General features: G+C 42.2%; 1 protein-coding gene across 2 annotated transcripts in view; it reads left to right on the top strand.

The window, feature by feature from the left end:
* The window catches only part of LOC126981013 (neuroglian-like), a 292124-nt gene that overhangs the window by 110524 nt on the left and 168309 nt on the right, over window positions 1–13291 (top strand). The gene's annotated exons all lie outside the window — the stretch shown is intronic.

Below are 13291 nucleotides of genomic sequence, written 5' to 3'. Positions count from 1 at the left end.
CACTGTCACGGTAATAAAACGTTAAATTCTGAGTGATGGTGTTGGTAGGAGCGGCGACAAAAGGGAAACATATGGAAAGTGGTTAAACGAAATATATACAAATGGTTACCTAGGATGTATGATTAACGTGGGTGAGAATCAAACTAGTAAAAAGAGATGACTAAATAAACCCAATCTGAAACTAAGTGATAGCGGTAGCAAGGGCTGTGTCAAAGCGATAATGTAGAAAGAGATGCAGCGAAACACAATCAAAACAAAGGGTTACTTGAGAAACATGGGCAGCACATAACAGGATCAGCCTAATAAAAAGAGATGACATAATACCTATCAGAAATTAAGTGATAGTGGCGGTACGGGATGTAATAAACCGATAAAATAGAGAGATGAAGCGAAACACAATCAAAACAAAGGGTTACTTGGGAAACATGGGCAGCACAGAACAGGATCAGCCTAATAAAAAGAGATGACATAATACCTATCAGAAATGAAGTTATAGTGGTGGTACGGGGTGTAATAAACCGATAACGTAGAAAGAGATGCAGCGACTAAGGAACAGGATCAAGCTAGCAAAAGGATGGCAAAAAAACCGTGACAAGAGGAATCAAGTGATGGCGCTGGCGGGTGCTTGACAAAGTGGAAGCGTTGAGAATGCTGGACGAGGATTAGCGAGTCGACAAAAAATCACCGGAGTAAAGTGGATGACAAGAAGAGTGGTAGTGGTGGGTGGGACGCTGGTTACAGCCGCCATGATGAAAGTGCTGAACAGAAAACCATAACGAAGATAAAACGAAGATGAAAGTGCTGGACATAAAAGAAGATAAAAGTAGATCAAAGGAGAAGATAAAAGATAAAAGAAGAAAACAGAAGATAGAAGATAAAAAAGATGAAAGATGAAAGTGCTGGACAGAATATAAAATAAAAAGATAAAAAGAAGATGAAAGAAGATAAAAAGTGCTGGAAATAATAGAAAATAAAAATGATAATAAGAAGATAAAAGAAGAAGATAAAACTGCAGGACAAAAAACGGCAACAAAGAAGATAAGCTTAAGATAAACAACAAGGATTAGACTCAGATTGAAAGAGATGACTCGAAGCATGGCCGTCATATAAGGTGGGGTGAAATCTTGACTAACACAAACAATAAGAGTATCACTGACAAGGTATGAGGTATGACAAGGACTTATTTATCAAGGAAACATAGACAGTAAGGATCCGGATAAGGCACAAAGGGATCATACGAAGACCAGCCGTGAATGGAGGTGGATGGAACGCTGGAAAAAAAGTGAAGACGTCTGTAGGTTGTGGTGAAGGGATGGTGTGTGAAATAAAGTGGACGAACTCTAAGTGCTGGACGTAAATGCGTGACAGGGATTAGCGAAGAATGGGAAGCAAAATCAGATGAAGAAGGGTCACTTAGGTAAAAGATGACCCGGGTAAAGAATGGGAAACAATACTCGGATAAAGAATGGGAATGAAAACTTAGCTAAAGGATGGAAAACAAAACTCAGAAAAAGGATGGGAAACAAAACTCTTAAAATGGATGGGAAACAAAACTCACTATAAAGAATGGGAAACACTACTCGGATAAAGAATGGGAATGAAAACTCAGATAAAGGATGGGAAACAAAACTCAGAAAAAAGATGGGAAACAAAACTCACAATAAAGAATGGAAAACACCGCTCCGATGAAGAATGGGAAATAAAAACTTACATAGAAAATGGGAAACAAAACTCTGACAAAGAAAGGTAACTCAGATAAAGAGAAGCAAAGGATGGGAAACAAAACTCACTATAAAGAATGGAAAACACGACTCCGATAAAGAATGGGAAATAAAAACTCACATAGAAAATGGGAAACAAGACTCTGACAAAGAAAGGTAACTCAGATAAAGAGAAACAAAGAATGGGAAACAAAACTCAGATCAAGAAGGATGACAAAAACGCAGGAGGAAAGTGATATAGTTGCCATGTCATATTTGTTGCATCACGGAAACGTTGGAATCTCAGAACAGAAAGACATGCCAGGAATTAATTACGGAAGAACAGGTAGCAAGGATCAGGTAACAAAGGAACAGCAGGAATAATCATGCCAGAAAAACGTTAAAAAAAGGCCTGTGTGAGTCTATATCATGAACATATTGCTTGATTAAATGGCATCGATGATATAACAAGTTCGCGGTGGTCCAGTGGCATAGAACGTCAACCCATGGAAGTGAAGAGCTAGCTGGAACTTGTTCGAAAAGAAAAAAAAAGTATGATTATCCTCTCTCGTACCACAAAAATGTTCGATATTCTTCATTTCGATGCCAAAAATGTCTAAATCTCGTTAGTGTATTGGCGAGTTTACTTCACACAATATTCGGCTCTTCCTGGGTGAGTGTCGTTCCCCTGAGCCTGTGAACCTTTAAACCCCGCACAGCACGACGACGCGACGACACCTCCCGGATTGACGTGTCGCAGTAATGGTATTGGTAAAACCTCACACACACACACAAAAAAAAAAGTTTCGCTGAAGTGGTGGTGGGATGGTCGCTTGACTGAGTGGAACGTAGAACGGGCTGAATGAAAGGCAAGACAAAGATTGATCGATGGTGATGACACGAAGCCCGGCTACAGGTGGTGGTGGTTGTGGTGGTGGTGGGGAGGGGGTGGTGGTGGTGGTGGGGAGGGGGTGGTGGTGGTGGTGGTGGTGGGGAGGGGGTCAGTGTCGCGGCATTTAAACGCTGATATTGTTAGACAAATATGCATTACACGGATAAGCAATGTATAGGAAAGGATCGAAATGGAAGGTCAAGAGCGGAGGCGGTGGCTTTGTGGTCAGCGTGTGGGCGCGGTATACTGGAGGACCTGTGTTCGAGTCCCGCCCACCACTATATACAAGCTAGCAATTTTCAGTCATCGCCGGGTGGCATAAAGCTACCCCATGCCATCCTGATGACCACCTATCAACCCGGACTCTAGATAAACTCTCTAAAGAGGGTAAAAAATCAAACCCATTAGCGATTAGCAAAGGGAAATTATTGTGAATTTCTTATAAAGCAAAATTTGTTGGGAAATGGCAGTCTCGTCTGGAAAATCTCTGGGTGACCTCTAACGAGCATTATCATCAAGGGAACGCATTAAGGATCAGGATGAGGCAAAAATAGATCGTAAGAAGACTAGCCGTAATTGGAGGAGGGTTGGAAGCTGGAAGAAAGGAAAACGTTAACAGTCCTGGGCAGAAATGCAAGGACAGAAATAGCTTAGAATACGGAAGACGAATCTGCCCAATAGGATGACAGGAAGCCGAGTCATAAGCCGTGTTAGGGTGGTCACTGTGTCTGTATGAAAGCACTGGTGATGGTGGAAAGAAATACACGACAAGGGTTGATCAAGAAAGACAGACCAGTGTTGCCAGGTACCAGCTTACCGTACTTAGCATATATTGTATTTTCCGGTTTTTACTCATAAGTATTGCCACAAAAACATCGATACTTGACGATAATAACACTAACTTTAATTTTAGAGCGTTATTGGTGCTTGTACGATAGTTTTAGGGCATTGAAACGATATATGCAATGTTATGAGTACACGAGAATCTGGCACCGCTGGCACAGACCAAGACCAGGTGTAATGAACGACAAGGAGCTCGGCCGTAAGTGGTGGTGGAAGAACGAACGGGAAGACAAAGTGAAGGTCTTCTAAAAGCTCTCGACAGAATGAAGAATGGGAAGCAAAATTAGAGAGAAAGAAGAATGGGAAACGACACCCAGATAAAGAATGGGAAACAAAACTCGTCTAAAGAATGGAAAGATCAGACAGAGAGGAGAATGGGAAGCAAAATCAGTCAGAATATGAAGCAAAATCAGAGAGAAAGAAGAATGGGAAACGACACCCAGATAAAGAATGGGAAACAAAACTCGTCTGAAGAATGGAAAGATCAGACAGAGAGAAGAATGGGAAGCAAAATCAGATAAAGAAGGGTGACTCGGATAAAGATGAGTCTGATAAAGAATGGGAAAGACAGCTCGGATAAAGAATGGGAAACGATGCACAGATTAAGAAAGAAAACTCAGATAAAGAATGGGAAATAAAACTCAGATAAAGAATGGGATATAAAACTCAGATTAAGATGGGAGACGACACAATAGAAAATGGGAAACAATACTCACGATCGAGAATGGGAAACAATAATCAGACAAAGACTGGGAAAGAAAACTCAGATAAAGAATGAGAAAGAAAACATAAAGCATGGAAAGGAAAAGTCAGAAAGAGAATGGGAAACGACTCTCAGATAAAGCATGGGAAACAAAACACAGATAAAGAATGGGAAACAAAACACAGATAAAGAATGGGAAACAAAACACAGATAAAGCATGGGAAACAAAACACAGATAAAGAATGGGAAACAAAACTCATAGAAGGGGAACTCAGATAAAGACGAACGAAAAATGAGAAACAAAACCCTAGATAAAGAAAGGATGACAAAAACACAGGAGGAAAGTGATATAGTAGCTAGGTGATCTTTTTTGCTTCACGGAAACGTTGGAATCACAGAACAGAAAGTCATGCGAGGAATTGATTAAGGAAGAACAGGCAGCAAGGCTCAGGTAACAAAGGAATAACAGGAATAATCATTTACCTGTGGGAATTAAAACCATGAACATATCGCTTAAATAAATGGCATCGATGATATAACAGGAACGCGGTGGTCTAGTGGCTTCGTGTGTCAACCCGTGGAAGTGATGAGCCAGTGTGCGTTGGTTCGAACCCCAGTCCCGCCTCTTAACGTCAGCATGGAGTAGTTGAAATGGTAGTAGAAGTATTAATAGTAGCAAAAATAGCAGTAACACGTGTAGTAATATCAATTAGGAACAGCGAGTATCGGGCTTTTTTTTATTATTGTTTCCTTTTTTTGTGTGCCCTTGAGCTGTCTCCTTTGTTTTAAAAAAAAACAAAAAACTGTAGTGTATAGTAGAAGTCTCAAACACCAAACCATGACCTAAAAACGGCGATGCTATAGTAAAATAAGTATAAGGTATTAAGATAAGGAATAAGTTAGATGAAACAGATTTTAATGCTACATGGCAGAGCTTCAGACGCCCCATATCTCATTATATTCACTGGTCGGTTGAGAATAATGTGTCATATCATGTTTCTTTTCACTATAATGTTTCCTCTTGGTATAACGATCCTCTTTCAAGGTCGTACATGAGGCAAGGCGTAGCAGCGGGACTATTACTGGTAAGAAAACGATAAAAGATAAAGATAAACTGATGAAACGGGGCATGAAGGGAGTAATGGTCGGCCGTCACGGAGAGTAAAAAGAGGAAAGACGGACGACTCGGGAACTAAATCAATCTTTCGTTGTCCATATTTTTTTACTTTGCCTCATATTCGTTTCCCGTGGTAAGTGATAGAGGAGGAGGAGAAGCAGGATGAAGAGGAAGAGAGAGAGAGAGAACGAAAAAGAAAAGGAAAAAAGAAAAAGAGAAAGAAAGAAAGAGGAGGAGGAGGAGGAGGAGAAGGAGGAAGAGGAAGAGGAGGAGGAAGAGAGAGAGAACGAGAAAGAAAAAGAAAAAAAAGAAAAAGAGAAAGAAAGAAAGAGGAGGAGGAGGAGGAGGAAGAGGAAGAGGAAGAGGAAGAGGAAGAGGAGGCGGAAGAGAGAGAGAGAGAGAGAGAGAGAAAAAGAGAAAGGGAGGAAAGGAAGAAGATAAAGAAGTAACAGGCGAGAAAGAGGATGGGAAAGAGGAAGAGAGAAGAAGGAAGAAGGTAAAAGAAAGAAGAAAGAAGAATGAAGAGGGATAACAGACCAGGTCTTTTTTTATTTGTCTTCATACATTTGTCTTGTGTTTATTTTGAGAGAGAGAGAGAGAGAGAGAGAGAGAGAGAGAGAGAGAGAGAGAGAGAGAGAGAGAGAGAGAGAGAGAGAGAGAGAGAGAGAGAGAGAACGAGAAAGAAAAAGAAAAAGAGAAAAAAGAAAGAAGAGGTGGAGGAGGAGGAAAAGGAAGAAGATAAAGAAGTAACAGGCGAGAAAGAGGATGGGAAAGAGGAAGAGAGAAAGAGAGAAGAAGGAAGAAGGTAAAAGAAAGAAGAAAGAAGAATGAAGAGGGATAACAGACCGGGTGTTCTCTTTTTTTTCTCTCGTTTTCTATTTGTCTTCATACATTTGTCTTGTGTTTATTTTGTTTTTGTTTGCTTCGGGAACAAAAGCAGTCTTGTATTTTCATATTTTTACCTTTATTTCTACTTGTTTCTCGTGTTTAGGAAGGTAGGGAAAGGGACAGGGCGTTCATCTCTCTATTTCTCTGTCTGTCTGTCTGTGTATATATTTGCCTTCATGTGCGTTTATTTTGTTTTCTTGTTTGTTTTGTTTGTTTCCTTTTACTCTTTTCTTGTATTTAGTGAGGGGACTCTTCTCTCTGTTTCTCTCTATCTTTTTGTCTGTGTATTTCTTTGTCTACATGTGGACTTATATATTTTGGGGTTGTTTGTTTCGGCCTCATGCTTTCCTATTTTCATCTTAGTCATCATGTTTAGGGAAGGAAGGAAAGGGGATTCTTCCGTCTCTCTGTCTGTCAGCATATCTTTCTTTACCTATATCTGTGTTTATTATTTTCTTACGTTTGTTTGTATGTGTATGTGTTTTTTTTCTCGTGTCTATGTATTTCTTTATCTCTGTTTTTATTTTGTGTATATGTGTGTGTGTGAGGTGTGTATAAAACAGCCACGTAGCGTGATATAAGGTAACGCAACATATCACGACCCACGCACGTTGTTATACCACCAGCCTCACACAAGGTCGCGCGAGGAGGGGCGAGTGAAGGCCGCGACAAAGTACTCCACTGATGGCTCTGCGCGATTACCAGGTTATTACACGATTTCTCCCCAGTACCTCGTTTTGACTTATTAACTTGACATAAAAACGTTAATCCTGTCTCCCTGCATTCTCCTCCCCTTCTTCCTTCTCCTCCTCCTCCTCCTCCTCCTCCTCTTCCTTCATCATCTTTTACTATTTGACATCTATACATGTTTTTATTTTATATTTTACAGAAACAGGCCATTAGAAAAAGCGAAGTAGGAAGAGTAGAGAGAATTATGAAAAAGAAGCGGGAGATAAAAAATAAAAGAAGGATATGAATATAGAAGCGCCTGAGGAAATAAGATTGCTATTAATGGAACAGGAGAGAAGTGAACAGTGCGGAATAAAAAAAGGAGTAACGAGAAACAGGAGATCAAAGAAGAGGAAGAAGGAAAATAACGACAATATCTGGCGGTGGTGGTGACGGTGGGGGTGGTTGTGTTGTTGTTGTTGTTGTTGTTGTTGGTGGTGGTGGTGGTGGTGGTGGTACAGGCCCTCCCCATCCTCCCCTCTTCCCTCTCCTAAATCCCCGTGAACACATACTGGTAGGGGAATGGGAGGAGAGAGAGAGAGAGAGAGAGAGAGAGAGAGAGAGAGAGAGAGAGAGAGAGAGAGAGAGAGAGAGAGAGAGAGAGAGAGAGAGAGAGAGAGAGAGGGAGAGAGAGAGAGGAAGAAGGGAAGAACTAGATAAATAGGAGGAAGAGAAGACGTAGAGAGACAGATAGAAGCGAAAGTGGAGGAAAGGAAGGGAAGTGAAGAGAAGGGAGGGAGAGAAAGAGAAAAATAAAGGAATGGAAAGAAAAGAGAGAGAGAGAGAGAGAGAGAGAGAGAGAGAGAGAGAGAGAGAGAGAGAGAGAGAGAGAGAGAGAGAGAGAGAGAGAGAGAGAGAGAGAGAGAGAGAGAAACAGAAAAGCGACTAACTATCTGGGTGAGTGAGTGACTGGCTGACAGAGATAGACTGACAAACAGACAGGCAGAAAGAGAAAACAATTGCAGAGCGGAAAACAAGCGGCGACGGAAAATGAAATGCGAATCTAAAACTGAATGAAAAGCTGCGGATGAAGCCAAAGCGAAATGGGATCCAGGCGAGGGAGGGAGAATTGTCGAGCGCTTGTCCCGTCGGCGGCGATACGGAATGAGACTAAAGATTATTGGGATAGCGATAAAGTGCTGACCGTATGCAATGAAAATTATATAAAAAAGAACACGAAGGTCTATATGGAAAGCTAAGAGGAAAAGATGAACCAGAGAGGAAAATAATGGAGAAAACGATAATTGTCCGCCGAATGCAACGAAATGATATATAAAAAAAGAGAAAACGAAAGTCTATATGGATAACTAAAAGGAAAGTGAACCAGAAAGGAATATTATGGAGAAAACGAGATATTGTCCGCCGAATGCAACGAATTGATATATAAAAAAGAGAAAACGAAAGTCTATATGGATAACTAAAAGGAAAGTAAGCCAGAAACGAAAAAATATATATAAGAGAGAGAGAGAGAGAGAGAGAGAGAGAGAGAGAGAGAGAGAGAGAGAGAGAGAGAGAGAGAGAGAGAGAGAGAGAGAGAGAGAGAGAGAGAGAGAGAGAGAGAGAGAGAGAGAGAGAGATTGCCTTTACAACTAACCTGAATACAAAACGGAGATGAAAATAACAGTCCGCCGTAAGGAACAAAATAATATATAAAAAAAAGGAAACGGGAAGATCTCTCTCTCTCTATAAGACTAAAGGGAAAGTAAACTAGAAAGAAATAATTAAATGAGAAATCAGAAACCATAGAATTTTTGTCGCTATTCGTTTACAAGGAGGAGGAACAGTGAGTAGTGGGCTTTTTTTTTTTTTCATTATTATTTCCTTTTTTTTTTTTTTTTGCCCTTGAACTGTCTCCTTTGCTGTTAAAAAAAAAGGAAATTACGTAGAAAGGCTCAAGGGTCAGTGTGACGGAGATGAGCACTGTGGCCACGCGCATCTATACCGTATGCCCCAACTTTACTTTTAACTATCTATCTATTAATCTGTCTATCTATCTATCCATCTATTTATATATCAGTCTATCTATCTACCTATCTTTCAGTTAATGTATGACTATCTGTATCTTTACCTATATTTATCTATTTATTTATCTATTTTTGTATCCATCTATTTATATATCCATCTATCTATCTAATTTTCTATCTTTATCTGTGTATCTATCTATCTATGTATCCGTCTATCTCTCTATCTATAACAATCTGTATCTACATATATTTATCTTTACTTATTTAGCTATCCATCTATTTATTTATTTATGGGAAGTGAGCGTGAAGGGCAAACAAACGCTTCACAAAATTACGAGTAAGAAGAAAAAATCGGGCGAGGGTGTTTGGCGAGCAGCAGTGTGGGTCAACAAGTCTGCCATGGGTCGGTATTTGCTGAGCCGCTCCCCAAATACGTCCTTCTCGTGAGGCTGGTATCGCTCCGTATCTCATCGCCGCTAAAATATAATCCATTGGCCGCTTCATGAGTTAGGAACGATTTGTAAGTTAAGAGAACTCCACCTTAACCTTGCCCAGAGTAGCCAATCGCCGCTAAGATATAATCCATTGGCCGCTTCATGAGTTAGGAACGATTTGTAAGTTAAGAAAACCCCCACCTTAACCTTGCCCAGAATAACCAATCGCCGCTAAAATATAATCCATTGGCTCCTTAATGAGTTAGGAAGGATTTGTAAGTTAAGAGAACGCCACCTTAACCTTGCCCAGAGTAGCCAATCGCCGCTAAAATAGTAACCCAACGCTGCCGAGGATAGTAACTTTTTGCTGGTAAATAGTGGAGATGTGCCGATACCACGATGTTGGCCGATACCGATACTCCGATACTTAGAAATGGCCGATATTTTGTGGCTACCGATACCGATACTTTTTTTTTTACACTTAAAATTAGAAGTAAAGGAATTTGGGAATAACTATAATTGGTTGGTCTTGAAGGTTGGTAGTAAAAATGTCTTGAAACACATAATAAACAAGTCAGAAAAGTATCGTAGTATCGGCCATATTTTCATCTACAACACCTACAAATAACGGGTAATACTGCAGATGCCGATACCGATACTACAAATAAAGATCAATACTACCGATACCGATGCCGATACTACTGGCACATCCGTAGACTAGTTAGTAACCCATCGCCCCTAAGAAAAGTTATCTATCGCAGCTAAATATAGTAACTTGTCGTCGCTGAAAAAGTAACATATCGCAACTAAGGATAATAATCTATGGACAATAAAACAACTATCTATCAGTATGTAGTTAGTAACCTTTCTGTCTTTTCGATACATATAGGGACTGAAGTGTATGGTATTAACTGCACTCTGCTTGCCCAATATCGCCAGTGAAGAAAAGGAACGTAAAGACAAAAATAGAAGACATGAAACGGAACAAACACTACAAGCAGGAAGGGAGGGGGAGATGAGGCAGACAGGCAGAGAGGGCAGTGGTGCGGTATAGCGGGCAGGGAGGGACGGCGGGAGTCAGGTGGCTCAGTGCGGCGGCAAACGGCTCACAACACTGGCTGGCCGTGACGCGACCAAAGCAGAGTCGGGCAGGCGAGACAGAGTGGATATATCAACTTGAGCCATGCCACGACGAGGGAAGGTGAGAGCCGACACTCGCTGGTAAATATACTGTGAAGAGAATTGTTGGCATGCCTAGTGAGAGGGGAGAGACTGAGAGAGAGAAGAGGAAGGAAGAGTGGAGAGAGGGAGAGGATGGAGAATGGGAAGAGGGAAGGGAAAGAGAGATGAAAGAATGCAGAAACGGAGGAGAAAAGGAAAGTGTGGCAAGGGAGAGTGTAGAGGAAAGAGAGTGAGAAGGGAAAAGGGGAGAAAGGAAAAGAAAGACTGGGAAGGGAGGAGACAGGGAGAGAGATGGAGACGAAAGAGAGAATGGGAAGGGAGAGGGGAGAGTAGAGAGGGAGACGGAAAAGAGAGAGGGGAGAGGGAGAAGAACGTGGAAGGGAAGGGAGAAGAGAGAGATAAAGGATAGAGATACGAAGACTGGAGAGGGGAGAGGGAGAGGAAAGAGAGAGTGGGAAGGGAGAAGGAAGAGTATAGAGAAAAAAAGAGTAGGAAGGGAAAGAGGAGAGGAAAAAAAAAGAGAAAGTGGAGAGGGGAGAGGAAAGAGAGAAAGGGAGAGGGGAGAGAGAGTGAGAGGAGAGCAAGTGAAAGGCTGTGCTGTGGAGGGGGAAAAACGTTATTAAAAGCACAGCCATTGAGAGAGAGAGAGAGAGAGAGAGAGAGAGAGAGAGAGAGAGAGAGAGAGAGAGAGAGAGAGAGAGAGAGAGAGAGAGAGAGAGAGAGAGAGAGAGAGAGAGAGAGAGAGAGATTGCCTTTACAACTAAACTGAATACATGTAGGAAATGAAAACAAACAAACAAACAAACAAACGGGATGTAGAATTCGAGCCATGGCGGATGTCTTATTCACGAGAGAGAGAGAGAGAGAGAGAGAGAGAGAGAGAGAGAGAGAGAGAGAGAGAGAGAGAGAGAGAGAGAGAGAGAGAGAGAGAGAGAGAGAGAGAGAGAGAGAGAGAGAGAGAGAGAGAGAGAGAGAGAGAGAGAGAGAGAAGAGTTAGGGAGAAAGGACAGCAATTTGGAGAGAATTTTAGAAACTTTCCTCACATTTTTCATTGTCCCTGACCTCCCCTCACGAGAGAGAGAGAGAGAGAGAGAGAGAGAGAGAGAGAGAGAGAGAGAGAGAGAGAGAGAGAGAGAGAGAGAGAGAGAGAGAGAGAGAGAGAGGTGGGGATTATGCTGGTCTTTAAACCGGATACGATTGTGTTAGTTCCCAGTCAGTCAGTCAGTAAGTCAGTCAGTCAGTTAGGATGATGTTTTTCATTTTTGTTTCCATTTTCTGCTTTTAGGTTTCATTCACTTTTCTTTGATTTGTTGTTGTTATATTTGTTGTTGTTTTGTTTGCTTTTTTGTTTTTTGTCGTTGTTGTTTTTAGAAGTTGTGAATGTTGTTTTTTCAAGATTGAGAATAAAGCAAATGGAGGAAAAGGAGAAGAAGAAGGAAAAGAAATAAGAGGAGAAGAAGAAAGGGGAGGAGGAGCAGCAAGAGAGAGAGAGAGAGAGAGAGAGAGAGAGAGAGAGAGAGAGAGAGAGAGAGAGAGAGAGAGAGAGAGAGAGAGAGAGAGAGAGAGAGAGAGAGAGAGAGAAATAAGAGGAGGAGGAGGAAAAAGAGTTGAACGACGCCATAATTCTAATGATTCTGAGTTTTTCGCAGATAAATGTCAGTAATTAAGGGACACACACACACACACACACACACACACACACACACACACACACACACACACACACACACACACACACACTCTGATAACACCGTCATTAGTCTCCTTTTCCAGTAGTGTCCAGAGCCAAGTTTCCTGGTCGTCTCTGTCCTACACTATCTCAGCCTTTCCCTGCTCCCCTTCCTCTCCCTGCCGTTCCCTGCCTCTCATTTGTCTTCCCTCCATTTGTAAGTCCACCCCTGCCGTTCCTTGCTGCGTTCGTTGTTCTCTGTTGGTCCTCCCTTTCCTTTCCCTGCCATTCCCAGTCTCTAAGTTGCCTTCCTCCCCTTTGCAAACTCTCCATTTCCATCCCTTGCTGATATTGTCCTCTGCTGCTGTACCCATTCCTCTCCCTGCTGTTTCCTGTCTCTCTGCCGCTGTGTTGCCTATCCTCCTTTGCGAGCTTCCATCTTCCATCCTTGCTCCTCTTTTCTTTCTATGTTTCTGCCCCCCTTCCTCTATCTGCTGTTTCCCACCCTTCGTCCTGCTGCCCTGGTACCCATTTTTCCATCCATTGCTATACCTTGTCGTTCCCTGCCGCTGCTCACCTTCCAGTCCATGCTGTCTCCCACGCCTCCACACGCAAGGCTTCCCACTGTCATCCTGTTTTCCTCCTCTCCTTCTCTGTCGTTCCCTATTACAGCCGCGATAGTTGTTTACAAGGGGCTTCGTAGGAATGGGGGAAATAATCAAGAGGGAGGAACCTTAAAGTTGTAATTCCTTCTTTGTATCTCCGTATCATCTCTCACTACCCCATATCATCACCTATCACCTAATGCCGTTCTCTGCCACCTAGTGTAATCACAACGTTCATCACCACCACCTAATATACACCTATCATCTTCTATCTCCCTCTACCACCCCTGTACTATCCCTCTATCGTCCCCTATCATCCATCCCCTTGCCTCACCTATCATCCATCCCCTTGCCACTCCTATCATCCATCCCCTTGCCTCCCCTATCATCCATCCCCTTGCCTCCCCTATCATCCATCCCCTTGCCACCCCTATCATCCATCCCCTTGCCTCCCCTATCATCCATCCCCTTGCCACCCCTATCATCCATCCCCTTGCCACCCCTATCATCCATCCCCTTGCCTCCCTTATCATCCATCCCTTTGCCGCAACACATCCTTACCTTT

This window comes from Eriocheir sinensis, chromosome 46, assembly GCF_024679095.1.
Source record: "Eriocheir sinensis breed Jianghai 21 chromosome 46, ASM2467909v1, whole genome shotgun sequence".
NCBI classification, from domain to species: Eukaryota; Metazoa; Arthropoda; class Malacostraca; order Decapoda; family Varunidae; genus Eriocheir; species Eriocheir sinensis.
The sequence above is the reverse complement of the archived record's forward strand: the minus strand, read 5'-3'. Positions and strand labels throughout refer to the sequence as shown.